The following is a 17,513-nucleotide window of genomic DNA, read 5'->3' as shown; positions in this document are numbered from 1 at the left end:
CAATGATGCCATGCTGACTTGGAGACCTTCAAAGCTCAGCTCTTCTGGAGGAGAGAAATGCTATTTTACTGCGTGTTTCACAAGGTTTCTGGTACCTGGGCCTTCCACACATGTTCCCTTTCCCTTCTTGCTGTTGATGAAGGCGACCTTGTCCTTGCTGTCTTCAGGTACTTCTTACGTAAGGCTTCCCAGTGTTTACTTTGATCTTTCCTCACAGGGAGAGAGTAGAATTCCTGAAGGGTCACAGAAATGCAACAGTAGCAGTGGGAGTCTCATCTGTGCTTTGTGGGATTTTTTTAGTTCTCACCCTCTCTTCTGCCCCTTGTCTTTAGCCTTTCTATCAGCCATGTCTGCTCCTCAGTTATAACAGGCACAACCAAAGCACAAACTGAACAATGATCTGAATAGAAATTATTTCCTACCCTAGAAAAGCCTGGCATTTTTATTTGCATTATGAACAGTGCCTTTTTATCTCCATGAAGAATGGTGCCAAGGAAGATGGTCTGATATGTTGCATAAGATGACGGGAGCAAAGAACACACTCCAAAAAGACAAACAACTGAACATACGTGGTTTAAAGGAAGCTCCAGAAGAAATCACTTAATGTTCAAATGAGTACAGATTAGCTATTTCAGACTCTGTAGCCATATAACGGTGCTTTTCTACAATGAATTATGAGACAAGAATTACATCACTGTCTATCATGGACCTGTCCTGCTCTCTCAGGACTGTCACAAATAGTTTGTGCAGGTTGGGGTCCAGCCACAGGAGTGTCATTGCCTTGGCTCTTCTTTTTCCTGCACATTCTCCACTTCAAAACAGCCAGCTCACTGCAGACACACAGCAAGAGGAGTTAGTGGGAGCACAGGGAAGATTGCCATCCTTTGCTCCCAGGCTGGGCACCCCGCTCTGCAGCAGAAGGTGGCTCTACTGGGGAAGTGTGTGTTGGGAACAGCCCTTCTTTCCCCTGCTGCTGCTGGGGGTGGAAGCAAGGGCGTTGCCTGAGGGGAAACACCACCCATATCTGGATATATTTACCACTGCAGCTTATCTTCCCGATCCCTCTCTTCATGCCTGTGTCCCCTCCGACTTCGGTCAACCTGTCCCAGGATGCACGGCACTATCTCGAGCAGGGCCTGGCTTGTCCCTGGGGAAATTGGCCTAGAACAACAGGAAGAAACCCTCACTCACGCTCTGGCTGAAACCTTCCTGCCTCTCACCTTTCCCAGGCCCTGCACACAGAGTCTCACTGGTGCCCACAGCAGGAGGTTTAGGCATTTGCTTTGGGCTGCAGAAAGGCACCTGGAGTTGGGGGCTCCTGACCCCAGGTCTCCCCATGGCTTGACAGCTCAGAGGAGAGCCACGGATCAGGGATTTGGATCCTTGACCCTGCAGATGGGTCAGTGCTACTCAGCTGCCCCAGGCCTTGGCACGACTTGCTCCATACTTACCTTTTTGGGGGTATCTCCAGCGAGTTGTCACCCTCCTTCTCTGAGGATGATTCGCCATCCTCTTTCCAGTTCCCCATCATTCCCTCTATGAGATCTGGGCTGGTCACCTTCCTCCTCATGCTGGCAGATGGGATTTGCGTGGTGCCCCAAGAAACAGGGGGTTTCTGCAAAGGAAGGGAGAATCTCAGACAAGCATGCTGCAAAGACACAGGGCTGTTTGCCAGCGTACAGATCCCCGGGGTGAATTCTGGCCAGGATGCTGTGGCAGTAGAGGGGGAAGCAGAAGAAGGACCTCCGCCTGCCCCAGGAGTTGGGATTTTGTTTTTTGTTGGTGGTGGTTTTGGTTTTTTTAAAGAAATTTCTAATCAAAAGCCCTCACAGTTTTGCAGAACTCTTTTTCACTTTCCATTTCATCCAGCACCTAGCCATAATATCTCAACAGATACAGTTTCTACCACCATGCAGGGGCAAAAAGTAGCATGCAGTTTAGATGGAAGTGTGGGCAGAGGCCATACCACTGATCAGCGCTGAAGGCCTGTAGTGCTGCAAAGGCATGTTTACAACACTCCTTCTCAAATCTTTTTGTCCAGGGAAGTTAAAGACTTCATCCCTTGTGCATTGAGACAAGCAGAACTTTTTTTAATGTCAGCATGCTTGGAAGGAAATCCTAGTGCTTCGGTTAAAAACTAAACTTCCAGAAAATGTGCCTTCCTATTACGAATAATGTTCCTGATCATTCCAATGCAGTGAAGACTAAATAAAAGAACTAGCTGCCTTATAGGTAGTCTAGGTATGGCTCAGGTCATTGGACTGTGAACAGATGTGTCCAAATGCAAGTGCAGATACCTGAAACAGAGCTTGTCTGAGTTCGGGGGAGGGATGATCAGTGTATGTGCTCACCATGGCAGATTGCTGGCTTTGCCCTTTGGCTTTTTCTAACTACATCTCCCTTACAGTAATAAGCAGGCAAGCATGACAGATAGGAGTCACCTGCCCTGCAATTTTGCAGCAATGATGCCATGCTGACTTGGAGACCTTCAAAGCTCAGCTCTTCTGGAGGAGAGAAATGCTATTTTACTGCGTGTTTCACAAGGTTTCTGGTACCTGGGCCTTCCACAGATGTTCCCTTTCCCTTCTTGCTGTTGATGAAGGCGACCTTGTCCTTGCTGTCTTCAGGTACTTCTTACGTAAGGCTTCCCAGTGTTTACTTTGATCTTTCCTCACAGGGAGAGAGTAGAATTCCTGAAGGGTCACAGAAATGCAACAGTAGCAGTGGGAGTCTCATCTGTGCTTTGTGGGATTTTTTTAGTTCTCACCCTCTCTTCTGCCCCTTGTCTTTAGCCTTTCTATCAGCCATGTCTGCTCCTCACTTATAACAGGCACAACCAAAGCACAAACTGAACAATGATCTGAATAGAAATGATTTCCTACCCTAGAAAAGCCTGGCATTTTTGTTTGCATTATGAACAGTGCCTTTTTATCTCCATGAAGAATGGTGCCAAGGAAGATGGTCTGATATGTTGCATAAGATGACGGGAGCAAAGAACACACTCCAAAAAGACAAACAACTGAACATACGTGGTTTAAAGGAAGCTCCAGAAGAAATCACTTAATGTTCAAATGAGTACAGATTAGCTATTTCAGACTCTGTAGCCATATAACGGTGCTTTTCTACAATGAATTATGAGACAAGAATTACATCACTGTCTATCATGGACCTGTCCTGCTCTCTCATGACTGTCACAAATAGTTTGTGCAGGTTGGGGTCCAGCCACAGGAGTGTCATTGCCTTGGCTCTTCTTTTTCCTGCACATTCTCCACTTCAAAACAGCCAGCTCACTGCAGACACACAGCAAGAGGAGTTAGTGGGAGCACAGGGAAGATTGCCATCCTTTGCTCCCAGGCTGGGCACCCCGCTCTGCAGCAGAAGGTGGCTCTACTGGGGAAGTGTGTGTTGGGAACAGCCCTTCTTTCCCCTGCTGCTGCTGGGGGTGGAAGCAAGGGCGTTGCCTGAGGGGAAACACCACCCATATCTGGATATATTTACCACTGCAGCTTATCTTCCCGATCCCTCTCTTCATGCCTGTGTCCCCTCCGACTTCGGTCAACCTGTCCCAGGATGCACGGCACTATCTCGAGCAGGGCCTGGCTTGTCCCTGGGGAAATTGGCCTAGAACAACAGGAAGAAACCCTCACTCACGCTCTGGCTGAAACCTTCCTGCCTCTCACCTTCCCCAGGCCCTGCACACAGAGTCTCACTGGTGCCCACAGCAGGAGGTTTAGGCATTTGCTTTGGGCTGCAGAAAGGCACCTGGAGTTGGGGGCTCCTGACCCCAGGTCTCCCCATGGCTTGACAGCTCAGAGGAGAGCCACGGATCAGGGATTTGGATCCTTGACCCTGCAGATGGGTCAGTGCTACTCAGCTGCCCCAGGCCTTGGCACGACTTGCTCCATACTTACCTTTTTGGGGGTATCTCCAGTGAGTTGTCACCCTCCTTCTCTGAGGATGATTCGCCATCCTCTTTCCAGTTCCCCATCATTCCCTCTATGAGATCTGGGCTGGTCACCTTCCTCCTCATGCTGGCAGAAGGGATTTGCGTGGTGCCCCAAGAAACAGGGGGTTTCTGCAAAGGAAGGGAGAATCTCAGACAAGCATGCTGCAAAGACACAGGGCTGTTTGCCAGCGTACAGATCCCAGGGGTGAATTCTGGCCAGGATGCTGTGGCAGTAGAGGGGGAACCAGAAGAAGGACCTCCGCCTGCCCCAGGAGTTGGGATTTTGTTTTTTGTTGGTGGTGGTTTTGTGTTTTTTAAAGGAATTTCTAATCAAAAGCCCTCACAGTTGCAGAACTCTTTTTCACTTTCCATTTCATCCAGCACCTAGCCAGAACATCTCAACAGATACAGTTTCTACCACTATGCAGGGGCAAAAAGTAGCATGCAGTTTAGATGGAAGTGTGGGCAGAGGCCATACCACTGATCAGCGCTGAAGGCCTGTAGTGCTGCAAAGGCATGTTTACAACACTCCTTCTCAAATCTTTTTGTCCAGGGAAGTTAAAGACTTCATCCCTTGTGCATTGAGACAAGCAGAACTTTTTTTAATGTCAGCATGCTTGGAAGGAAATCCTAGTGCTTCGGTTAAAAACTAAACTTCCAGAAAATGTGCCTTCCTATTACGAATAATGTTCCTGATCATTCCAATGCAGTGAAGACTAAATAAAAGAACTAGCTGCCTTATAGGTAGTCTAGGTATGGCTCAGGTCATTGGACTGTGAACAGATGTGTCCAAATGCAAGTGCAGATAGCTGAAACAGAGCTTGTCTGAGTTCGGGGGAGGGATGATCAGTGTATGTGCTCACCATGGCAGATTGCTGGCTTTGCCCTTTGGCTTTTTCTAACTACATCTCCCTTACAGTAATAAGCAGGCAAGCATGACAGATAGGAGTCACCTGCCCTGCAATTTTGCAGCAATGATGCCATGCTGACTTGGAGACCTTCAAAGCTCAGCTCTTCTGGAGGAGAGAAATGCTATTTTACTGCGTGTTTCACAAGGTTTCTGGTACCTGGGCCTTCCACAGATGTTCCCTTTCCCTTCTTGCTGTTGATGAAGGCGACCTTGTCCTTGCTGTCTTCAGGTACTTCTTACGTAAGGCTTCCCAGTGTTTACTTTGATCTTTCCTCACAGGGAGAGAGTAGAATTCCTGAAGGGTCACAGAAATGCAACAGTAGCAGTGGGAGTCTCATCTGTGCTTTGTGGGATTTTTTTAGTTCTCACCCTCTCTTCTGCCCCTTGTCTTTAGCCTTTCTATCAGCCATGTCTGCTCCTCACTTATAACAGGCACAACCAAAGCACAAACTGAACAATGATCTGAATAGAAATTATTTCCTACCCTAGAAAAGCCTGGCATTTTTATTTGCATTATGAACAGTGCCTTTTTATCTCCATGAAGAATGGTGCCAAGGAAGATGGTCTGATATGTTGCATAAGATGACGGGAGCAAAGAACACACTCCAAAAAGACAAACAACTGAACATACGTGGTTTAAAGGAAGCTCCAGAAGAAATCACTTAATGTTCAAATGAGTACAGATTAGCTATTTCAGACTCTGTAGCCATATAACGGTGCTTTTCTACAATGAATTATGAGACAAGAATTACATCACTGTCTATCATGGACCTGTCCTGCTCTCTCATGACTGTCACAAATAGTTTGTGCAGGTTGGGGTCCAGCCACAGGAGTGTCATTGCCTTGGCTCTTCTTTTTCCTGCACATTCTCCACTTCAAAACAGCCAGCTCACTGCAGACACACAGCAAGAGGAGTTAGTGGGAGCACAGGGAAGATTGCCATCCTTTGCTCCCAGGCTGGGCACCCCGCTCTGCAGCAGAAGGTGGCTCTACTGGGGAAGTGTGTGTTGGGAACAGCCCTTCTTTCCCCTGCTGCTGCTGGGGGTGGAAGCAAGGGCGTTGCCTGAGGGGAAACACCACCCATATCTGGATATATTTACCACTGCAGCTTATCTTCCCGATCCCTCTCTTCATGCCTGTGTCCCCTCCGACTTCGGTCAACCTGTCCCAGGATGCACGGCACTATCTCGAGCAGGGCCTGGCTTGTCCCTGGGGAAATTGGCCTAGAACAACAGGAAGAAACCCTCACTCACGCTCTGGCTGAAACCTTCCTGCCTCTCACCTTCCCCAGGCCCTGCACACAGAGTCTCACTGGTGCCCACAGCAGGAGGTTTAGGCATTTGCTTTGGGCTGCAGAAAGGCACCTGGAGTTGGGGGCTCCTGACCCCAGGTCTCCCCATGGCTTGACAGCTCAGAGGAGAGCCACGGATCAGGGATTTGGATCCTTGACCCTGCAGATGGGTCAGTGCTACTCAGCTGCCCCAGGCCTTGGCACGACTTGCTCCATACTTACCTTTTTGGGGGTATCTCCAGTGAGTTGTCACCCTCCTTCTCTGAGGATGATTCGCCATCCTCTTTCCAGTTCCCCATCATTCCCTCTATGAGATCTGGGCTGGTCACCTTCCTCCTCATGCTGGCAGAAGGGATTTGCGTGGTGCCCCAAGAAACAGGGGGTTTCTGCAAAGGAAGGGAGAATCTCAGACAAGCATGCTGCAAAGACACAGGGCTGTTTGCCAGCGTACAGATCCCAGGGGTGAATTCTGGCCAGGATGCTGTGGCAGTAGAGGGGGAACCAGAAGAAGGACCTCCGCCTGCCCCAGGAGTTGGGATTTTGTTTTTTGTTGGTGGTGGTTTTGTGTTTTTTAAAGGAATTTCTAATCAAAAGCCCTCACAGTTGCAGAACTCTTTTTCACTTTCCATTTCATCCAGCACCTAGCCAGAACATCTCAACAGATACAGTTTCTACCACTATGCAGGGGCAAAAAGTAGCATGCAGTTTAGATGGAAGTGTGGGCAGAGGCCATACCACTGATCAGCGCTGAAGGCCTGTAGTGCTGCAAAGGCATGTTTACAACACTCCTTCTCAAATCTTTTTGTCCAGGGAAGTTAAAGACTTCATCCCTTGTGCATTGAGACAAGCAGAACTTTTTTTAATGTCAGCATGCTTGGAAGGAAATCCTAGTGCTTCGGTTAAAAACTAAACTTCCAGAAAATGTGCCTTCCTATTACGAATAATGTTCCTGATCATTCCAATGCAGTGAAGACTAAATAAAAGAACTAGCTGCCTTATAGGTAGTCTAGGTATGGCTCAGGTCATTGGACTGTGAACAGATGTGTCCAAATGCAAGTGCAGATAGCTGAAACAGAGCTTGTCTGAGTTCGGGGGAGGGATGATCAGTGTATGTGCTCACCATGGCAGATTGCTGGCTTTGCCCTTTGGCTTTTTCTAACTACATCTCCCTTACAGTAATAAGCAGGCAAGCATGACAGATAGGAGTCACCTGCCCTGCAATTTTGCAGCAATGATGCCATGCTGACTTGGAGACCTTCAAAGCTCAGCTCTTCTGGAGGAGAGAAATGCTATTTTACTGCGTGTTTCACAAGGTTTCTGGTACCTGGGCCTTCCACAGATGTTCCCTTTCCCTTCTTGCTGTTGATGAAGGCGACCTTGTCCTTGCTGTCTTCAGGTACTTCTTACGTAAGGCTTCCCAGTGTTTACTTTGATCTTTCCTCACAGGGAGAGAGTAGAATTCCTGAAGGGTCACAGAAATGCAACAGTAGCAGTGGGAGTCTCATCTGTGCTTTGTGGGATTTTTTTAGTTCTCACCCTCTCTTCTGCCCCTTGTCTTTAGCCTTTCTATCAGCCATGTCTGCTCCTCACTTATAACAGGCACAACCAAAGCACAAACTGAACAATGATCTGAATAGAAATTATTTCCTACCCTAGAAAAGCCTGGCATTTTTATTTGCATTATGAACAGTGCCTTTTTATCTCCATGAAGAATGGTGCCAAGGAAGATGGTCTGATATGTTGCATAAGATGACGGGAGCAAAGAACACACTCCAAAAAGACAAACAACTGAACATACGTGGTTTAAAGGAAGCTCCAGAAGAAATCACTTAATGTTCAAATGAGTACAGATTAGCTATTTCAGACTCTGTAGCCATATAACGGTGCTTTTCTACAATGAATTATGAGACAAGAATTACATCACTGTCTATCATGGACCTGTCCTGCTCTCTCATGACTGTCACAAATAGTTTGTGCAGGTTGGGGTCCAGCCACAGGAGTGTCATTGCCTTGGCTCTTCTTTTTCCTGCACATTCTCCACTTCAAAACAGCCAGCTCACTGCAGACACACAGCAAGAGGAGTTAGTGGGAGCACAGGGAAGATTGCCATCCTTTGCTCCCAGGCTGGGCACCCGGCTCTGCAGCAGAAGGTGGCTCTACTGGGGAAGTGTGTGTTGGGAACAGCCCTTCTTTCCCCTGCTGCTGCTGGGGGTGGAAGGAAGGGCATTGCCTGAGGGGAAACACCACCCATATCTGGATATATTTACCACTGCAGCTTATCTTCCCGATCCCTCTCTTCATGCCTGTGTCCCCTCCGACTTCGGTCAACCTGTCCCAGGATGCACGGCACTATCTCGAGCAGGGCCTGGCTTGTCCCTGGGGAAATTGGCCTAGAACAACAGGAAGAAACCCTCACTCACGCTCTGGCTGAAACCTTCCTGCCTCTCACCTTCCCCAGGCCCTGCACACAGAGTCTCACTGGTGCCCACAGCAGGAGGTTTAGGCATTTGCTTTGGGCTGCAGAAAGGCACCTGGAGTTGGGGGCTCCTGACCCCAGGTCTCCCCATGGCTTGACAGCTCAGAGGAGAGCCATGGATCAGGGATTTGGATCCTTGACCCTGCAGATGGGTCAGTGCTACTCAGCTGCCCCAGGCCTTGGCACGACTTGCTCCATACTTACCTTTTTGGGGGTATCTCCAGCGAGTTGTCACCCTCCTTCTCTGAGGATGATTCGCCATCCTCTTTCCAGTTCCCCATCATTCCCTCTATGAGATCTGGGCTGGTCACCTTCCTCCTCATGCTGGCAGAAGGGATTTGCGTGGTGCCCCAAGAAACAGTGGGTTTCTGCAAAGGAAGGGAGAATCTCAGACAAGCATGCTGCAAAGACACAGGGCTGTTTGCCAGCGTACAGATCCCAGGGGTGAATTCTGGCCAGGATGCTGTGGCAGTAGAGGGGGAACCAGAAGAAGGACCTCCGCCTGCCCCAGGAGTTGGGATTTTGTTTTTTGGTGGTGGTGGTTTTGGTTTTTTTAAAGAAATTTCTAATCAAAAGCCCTCACAGTTTTTCAGAACTCTGTTTCACTTTCCATTTCATCCAGCACCTAGCCATAATATCTCAACAGATACAGTTTCTACCACCATGCAGGGGCAAAAAGTAGCATGCAGTTTAGATGGAAGTGTGGGCAGAGGCCATACCACTGATCAGCGCTGAAGGCCTGTAGTGCTGCAAAGGCATGTTTACAACACTCCTTCTCAAATCTTTTTGTCCAGGGAAGTTAAAGACTTCATCCCTTGTGCATTGAGACAAGCAGAACTTTTTTTAATGTCAGCATGCTTGGAAGGAAATCCTAGTGCTTCGGTTAAAAACTAAACTTCCAGAAAATGTGCCTTCCTATTACGAATAATGTTCCTGATCATTCCAATGCAGTGAAGACTAAATAAAAGAACTAGCTGCCTTATAGGTAGTCTAGGTATGGCTCAGGTCATTGGACTGTGAACAGATGTGTCCAAATGCAAGTGCAGATACCTGAAACAGAGCTTGTCTGAGTTCGGGGGAGGGATGATCAGTGTATGTGCTCACCATGGCAGATTGCTGGCTTTGCCCTTTGGCTTTTTCTAACTACATCTCCCTTACAGTAATAAGCAGGCAAGCATGACAGATAGGAGTCACCTGCCCTGCAATTTTGCAGCAATGATGCCATGCTGACTTGGAGACCTTCAAAGCTCAGCTCTTCTGGAGGAGAGAAATGCTATTTTACTGCGTGTTTCACAAGGTTTCTGGTACCTGGGCCTTCCACAGATGTTCCCTTTCCCTTCTTGCTGTTGATGAAGGCGACCTTGTCCTTGCTGTCTTCAGGTACTTCTTACGTAAGGCTTCCCAGTGTTTACTTTGATCTTTCCTCACAGGGAGAGAGTAGAATTCCTGAAGGGTCACAGAAATGCAACAGTAGCAGTGGGAGTCTCATCTGTGCTTTGTGGGATTTTTTTAGTTCTCACCCTCTCTTCTGCCCCTTGTCTTTAGCCTTTCTATCAGCCATGTCTGCTCCTCACTTATAACAGGCACAACCAAAGCACAAACTGAACAATGATCTGAATAGAAATTATTTCCTACCCTAGAAAAGCCTGGCATTTTTATTTGCATTATGAACAGTGCCTTTTTATCTCCATGAAGAATGGTGCCAAGGAAGATGGTCTGATATGTTGCATAAGATGACGGGAGCAAAGAACACACTCCAAAAAGACAAACAACTGAAGATACGTGGTTTAAAGGAAGCTCCAGAAGAAATCACTTAATGTTCAAATGAGTACAGATTAGCTATTTCAGACTCTGTAGCCATATAACGGTGCTTTTCTACAATGAATTATGAGACAAGAATTACAGCACTGTCTATCATGGACCTGTCCTGCTCTCTCATGACTGTCACAAATAGTTTGTGCAGGTTGGGGTCCAGCCACAGGAGTGTCATTGCCTTGGCTCTTCTTTTTCCTGCACATTCTCCACTTCAAAACAGCCAGCTCACTGCAGACACACAGCAAGAGGAGTTAGTGGGAGCACAGGGAAGATTGCCATCCTTTGCTCCCAGGCTGGGCACCCCGCTCTGCAGCAGAAGGTGGCTCTACTGGGGAAGTGTGTGTTGGGAACAGCCCTTCTTTCCCCTGCTGCTGCTGGGGGTGGAAGCAAGGGCGTTGCCTGAGGGGAAACACCACCCATATCTGGATATATTTACCACTGCAGCTTATCTTCCCGATGCCTCTCTTCATGCCTGTGTCCCCTCCGACTTCGGTCAACCTGTCCCAGGATGCACGGCACTATCTCGAGCAGGGCCTGGCTTGTCCCTGGGGAAATTGGCCTAGAACAACAGGAAGAAACCCTCACTCACGCTCTGGCTGAAACCTTCCTGCCTCTCACCTTCCCCAGGCCCTGCACACAGAGTCTCACTGGTGCCCACAGCAGGAGGTTTAGGCATTTGCTTTGGGCTGCAGAAAGGCACCTGGAGTTGGGGGCTCCTGACCCCAGGTCTCCCCATGGCTTGACAGCTCAGAGGAGAGCCACGGATCAGGGATTTGGATCCTTGACCCTGCAGATGGGTCAGTGCTACTCAGCTGCCCCAGGCCTTGGCACGACTTGCTCCATACTTACCTTTTTGGGGGTATCTCCAGCGAGTTGTCACCCTCCTTCTCTGAGGATGATTCGCCATCCTCTTTCCAGTTCCCCATCATTCCCTCTATGAGATCTGGGCTGGTCACCTTCCTCCTCATGCTGGCAGAAGGGATTTGCGTGGTGCCCCAAGAAACAGTGGGTTTCTGCAAAGGAAGGGAGAATCTCAGACAAGCATGCTGCAAAGACACAGGGCTGTTTGCCAGCGTACAGATCCCAGGGGTGAATTCTGGCCAGGATGCTGTGGCAGTAGAGGGGGAAGCAGAAGAAGGACCTCCGCCTGCCCCAGGAGTTGGGATTTTGTTTTTTGGTGGTGGTGGTTTTGTGTTTTTTAAAGGAATTTCTAATCAAAAGCCCTCACAGTTTTGCAGAACTCTGTTTCACTTTCCATTTCATCCAGCACCTAGCCATAATATCTCAACAGATACAGTTTCTACCACCATGCAGGGGCAAAAAGTAGCATGCAGTTTAGATGGAAGTGTGGGCAGAGGCCATACCACTGATCAGCGCTGAAGGCCTGTAGTGCTGCAAAGGCATGTTTACAACACTCCTTCTCAAATCTTTTTGTCCAGGGAAGTTAAAGACTTCATCCCTTGTGCATTGAGACAAGCAGAACTTTTTTTAATGTCAGCATGCTTGGAAGGAAATCCTAGTGCTTCGGTTAAAAACTAAACTTCCAGAAAATGTGCCTTCCTATTACGAATAATGTTCCTGATCATTCCAATGCAGTGAAGACTAAATAAAAGAACTAGCTGCCTTATAGGTAGTCTAGGTATGGCTCAGGTCATTGGACTGTGAACAGATGTGTCCAAATGCAAGTGCAGATAGCTGAAACAGAGCTTGTCTGAGTTCGGGGGAGGGATGATCAGTGTATGTGCTCACCATGGCAGATTGCTGGCTTTGCCCTTTGGCTTTTTCTAACTACATCTCCCTTACAGTAATAAGCAGGCAAGCATGACAGATAGGAGTCACCTGCCCTGCAATTTTGCAGCAATGATGCCATGCTGACTTGGAGACCTTCAAAGCTCAGCTCTTCTGGAGGAGAGAAATGCTATTTTACTGCGTGTTTCACAAGGTTTCTGGTACCTGGGCCTTCCACAGATGTTCCCTTTCCCTTCTTGCTGTTGATGAAGGCGACCTTGTCCTTGCTGTCTTCAGGTACTTCTTACGTAAGGCTTCCCAGTGTTTACTTTGATCTTTCCTCACAGGGAGAGAGTAGAATTCCTGAAGGGTCACAGAAATGCAACAGTAGCAGTGGGAGTCTCATCTGTGCTTTGTGGGATTTTTTTAGTTCTCACCCTCTCTTCTGCCCCTTGTCTTTAGCCTTTCTATCAGCCATGTCTGCTCCTCAGTTATAACAGGCACAACCAAAGCACAAACTGAACAATGATCTGAATAGAAATTATTTCCTACCCTAGAAAAGCCTGGCATTTTTATTTGCATTATGAACAGTGCCTTTTTATCTCCATGAAGAATGGTGCCAAGGAAGATGGTCTGATATGTTGCATAAGATGACGGGAGCAAAGAACACACTCCAAAAAGACAAACAACTGAAGATACGTGGTTTAAAGGAAGCTCCAGAAGAAATCACTTAATGTTCAAATGAGTACAGATTAGCTATTTCAGACTCTGTAGTCATATAACGGTGCTTTTCTACAATGAATTATGAGACAAGAATTACAGCACTGTCTATCATGGACCTGTCCTGCTCTCTCATGACTGTCACAAATAGTTTGTGCAGGTTGGGGTCCAGCCACAGGAGTGTCATTGCCTTGGCTCTTCTTTTTCCTGCACATTCTCCACTTCAAAACAGCCAGCTCACTGCAGACACACAGCAAGAGGAGTTAGTGGGAGCACAGGGAAGATTGCCATCCTTTGCTCCCAGGCTGGGCACCCCGCTCTGCAGCAGAAGGTGGCTCTACTGGGGAAGTGTGTGTTGGGAACAGCCCTTCTTTCCCCTGCTGCTGCTGGGGGTGGAAGCAAGGGCGTTGCCTGAGGGGAAACACCACCCATATCTGGATATATTTACCACTGCAGCTTATCTTCCCGATGCCTCTCTTCATGCCTGTGTCCCCTCCGACTTCGGTCAACCTGTCCCAGGATGCACGGCACTATCTCGAGCAGGGCCTGGCTTGTCCCTGGGGAAATTGGCCTAGAACAACAGGAAGAAACCCTCACTCACGCTCTGGCTGAAACCTTCCTGCCTCTCACCTTCCCCAGGCCCTGCACACAGAGTCTCACTGGTGCCCACAGCAGGAGGTTTAGGCATTTGCTTTGGGCTGCAGAAAGGCACCTGGAGTTGGGGGCTCCTGACCCCAGGTCTCCCCATGGCTTGACAGCTCAGAGGAGAGCCACGGATCAGGGATTTGGATCCTTGACCCTGCAGATGGGTCAGTGCTACTCAGCTGCCCCAGGCCTTGGCACGACTTGCTCCATACTTACCTTTTTGGGGGTATCTCCAGCGAGTTGTCACCCTCCTTCTCTGAGGATGATTCGCCATCCTCTTTCCAGTTCCCCATCATTCCCTCTATGAGATCTGGGCTGGTCACCTTCCTCCTCATGCTGGCAGAAGGGATTTGCGTGGTGCCCCAAGAAACAGTGGGTTTCTGCAAAGGAAGGGAGAATCTCAGACAAGCATGCTGCAAAGACACAGGGCTGTTTGCCAGCGTACAGATCCCAGGGGTGAATTCTGGCCAGGATGCTGTGGCAGTAGAGGGGGAAGCAGAAGAAGGACCTCCGCCTGCCCCAGGAGTTGGGATTTTGTTTTTTGGTGGTGGTGGTTTTGTGTTTTTTAAAGGAATTTCTAATCAAAAGCCCTCACAGTTTTGCAGAACTCTGTTTCACTTTCCATTTCATCCAGCACCTAGCCATAATATCTCAACAGATACAGTTTCTACCACCATGCAGGGGCAAAAAGTAGCATGCAGTTTAGATGGAAGTGTGGGCAGAGGCCATACCACTGATCAGCGCTGAAGGCCTGTAGTGCTGCAAAGGCATGTTTACAACACTCCTTCTCAAATCTTTTTGTCCAGGGAAGTTAAAGACTTCATCCCTTGTGCATTGAGACAAGCAGAACTTTTTTTAATGTCAGCATGCTTGGAAGGAAATCCTAGTGCTTCGGTTAAAAACTAAACTTCCAGAAAATGTGCCTTCCTATTACAAATAATGTTCCTGATCATTCCAATGCAGTGAAGACTAAATAAAAGAACTAGCTGCCTTATAGGTAGTCTAGGTATGGCTCAGGTCATTGGACTGTGAACAGATGTGTCCAAATGCAAGTGCAGATAGCTGAAACAGAGCTTGTCTGAGTTCGGGGGAGGGATGATCAGTGTATGTGCTCACCATGGCAGATTGCTGGCTTTGCCCTTTGGCTTTTTCTAACTACATCTCCCTTACAGTAATAAGCAGGCAAGCATGACAGATAGGAGTCACCTGCCCTGCAATTTTGCAGCAATGATGCCATGCTGACTTGGAGACCTTCAAAGCTCAGCTCTTCTGGAGGAGAGAAATGCTATTTTACTGCGTGTTTCACAAGGTTTCTGGTACCTGGGCCTTCCACAGATGTTCCCTTTCCCTTCTTGCTGTTGATGAAGGCGACCTTGTCCTTGCTGTCTTCAGGTACTTCTTACGTAAGGCTTCCCAGTGTTTACTTTGATCTTTCCTCACAGGGAGAGAGTAGAATTCCTGAAGGGTCACAGAAATGCAACAGTAGTAGTGGGAGTCTCATCTGTGCTTTGTGGGATTTTTTTAGTTCTCACCCTCTCTTCTGCCCCTTGTCTTTAGCCTTTCTATCAGCCATGTCTGCTCCTCACTTATAACAGGCACAACCAAAGCACAAACTGAACAATGATCTGAATAGAAATTATTTCCTACCCTAGAAAAGCCTGGCATTTTTATTTGCATTATGAACAGTGCCTTTTTATCTCCATGAAGAATGGTGCCAAGGAAGATGGTCTGATATGTTGCATAAGATGACGGGAGCAAAGAACACACTCCAAAAAGACAAACAACTGAACATACGTGGTTTAAAGGAAGCTCCAGAAGAAATCACTTAATGTTCAAATGAGTACAGATTAGCTATTTCAGACTCTGTAGCCATATAACGGTGCTTTTCTACAATGAATTATGAGACAAGAATTACATCACTGTCTATCAGGTACCTGTCCTGCTCTCTCATGACTGTCACAAATAGTTTGTGCAGGTTGGGGTCCAGCCACAGGAGTGTCATTGCCTTGGCTTTTCTTTTTCCTGCACATTCTCCACTTCAAAACAGCCAGCTCACTGCAGACACACAGCAAGAGGAGTTAGTGGGAGCACAGGGAAGATTGCCATCCTTTGCTCCCAGGCTGGGCACCCCGCTCTGCAGCAGAAGGTGGCTCTACTGGGGAAGTGTGTGTTGGGAACAGCCCTTCTTTCCCCTGCTGCTGCTGGGGGTGGAAGCAAGGGCGTTGCCTGAGGGGAAACACCACCCATATCTGGATATATTTACCACTGCAGCTTATCTTCCCGATCCCTCTCTTCATGCCTGTGTCCCCTCCGACTTCGGTCAACCTGTCCCAGGATGCACGGCACTATCTCGAGCAGGGCCTGGCTTGTCCCTGGGGAAATTGGCCTAGAACAACAGGAAGAAACCCTCACTCACGCTCTGGCTGAAACCTTCCTGCCTCTCACCTTCCCCAGGCCCTGCACACAGAGTCTCACTGGTGCCCACAGCAGGAGGTTTAGGCATTTGCTTTGGGCTGCAGAAAGGCACCTGGAGTTGGGGGCTCCTGACCCCAGGTCTCCCCATGGCTTGACAGCTCAGAGGAGAGCCACGGATCAGGGATTTGGATCCTTGACCCTGCAGATGGGTCAGTGCTACTCAGCTGCCCCAGGCCTTGGCACGACTTGCTCCATACTTACCTTTTTGGGGGTATCTCCAGCGAGTTGTCACCCTCCTTCTCTGAGGATGATTCGCCATCCTCTTTCCAGTTCCCCATCATTCCCTCTATGAGATCTGGGCTGGTCACCTTCCTCCTCATGCTGGCAGAAGGGATTTGCGTGGTGCCCCAAGAAACAGTGGGTTTCTGCAAAGGAAGGGAGAATCTCAGACAAGCATGCTGCAAAGACACAGGGCTGTTTGCCAGCGTACAGATCCCAGGGGTGAATTCTGGCCAGGATGCTGTGGCAGTAGAGGGGGAAGCAGAAGAAGGACCTCCGCCTGCCCCAGGAGTTGGGATTTTGTTTTTTGGTGGTGGTGGTTTTGTGTTTTTTAAAGGAATTTCTAATCAAAAGCCCTCACAGTTTTTCAGAACTCTTTTTTACTTTCCATTTCATCCAGCACCTAGCCATAATATCTCAACAGATACAGTTTCTACCACTATGCAGGGGCAAAAAGTAGCATGCAGTTTAGATGGAAGTGTGGGCAGAGGCCATACCACTGATCAGCACTGAAGGCCTGTAGTGCTGCAAAGGCATGTTTACAACACTCCTTCTCAAATCTTTTTGTCCAGGGAAGTTAAAGACTTCATCCCTTGTGCATTGAGACAAGCAGAACTTTTCTTAATGTCAGCATGCTTGGAAGGAAATCCTAGTGCTTCGGTTAAAAACTAAACTTCCAGAAAATGTGCCTTCCTATTACGAATAATGTTCCTGATCATTCCAATGCAGTGAAGACTAAATAAAAGAACTAGCTGCCTTATAGGTAGTCTAGGTATGGCTCAGGTCATTGGACTGTGAACAGATGTGTCCAAATGCAAGTGCAGATAGCTGAAACAGAGCTTGTCTGAGTTCGGGGGAGGGATGATCAGTGTATGTGCTCACCATGGCAGATTGCTGGCTTTGCCCTTTGGCTTTTTCTAACTACATCTCCCTTACAGTAATAAGCAGGCAAGCATGACAGATAGGAGTCACCTGCCCTGCAATTTTGCAGCAATGATGCCATGCTGACTTGGAGACCTTCAAAGCTCAGCTCTTCTGGAGGAGAGAAATGCTATTTTACTGCGTGTTTCACAAGGTTTCTGGTACCTGGGCCTTCCACACATGTTCCCTTTCCCTTCTTGCTGTTGATGAAGGCGACCTTGTCCTTGCTGTCTTCAGGTACTTCTTACGTAAGGCTTCCCAGTGTTTACTTTGATCTTTCCTCATAGGGAGAGAGTAGAATTCCTGAAGGGTCACAGAAATGCAACAGTAGCAGTGGGAGTCTCATCTGTGCTTTGTGGGATTTTTT

This window comes from Dromaius novaehollandiae, unplaced genomic scaffold (assembly GCF_036370855.1).
Source record: "Dromaius novaehollandiae isolate bDroNov1 unplaced genomic scaffold, bDroNov1.hap1 HAP1_SCAFFOLD_60, whole genome shotgun sequence".
NCBI classification, from domain to species: domain Eukaryota; kingdom Metazoa; phylum Chordata; class Aves; order Casuariiformes; family Dromaiidae; genus Dromaius; species Dromaius novaehollandiae.
This window is presented reverse-complemented; position numbering follows the sequence as displayed.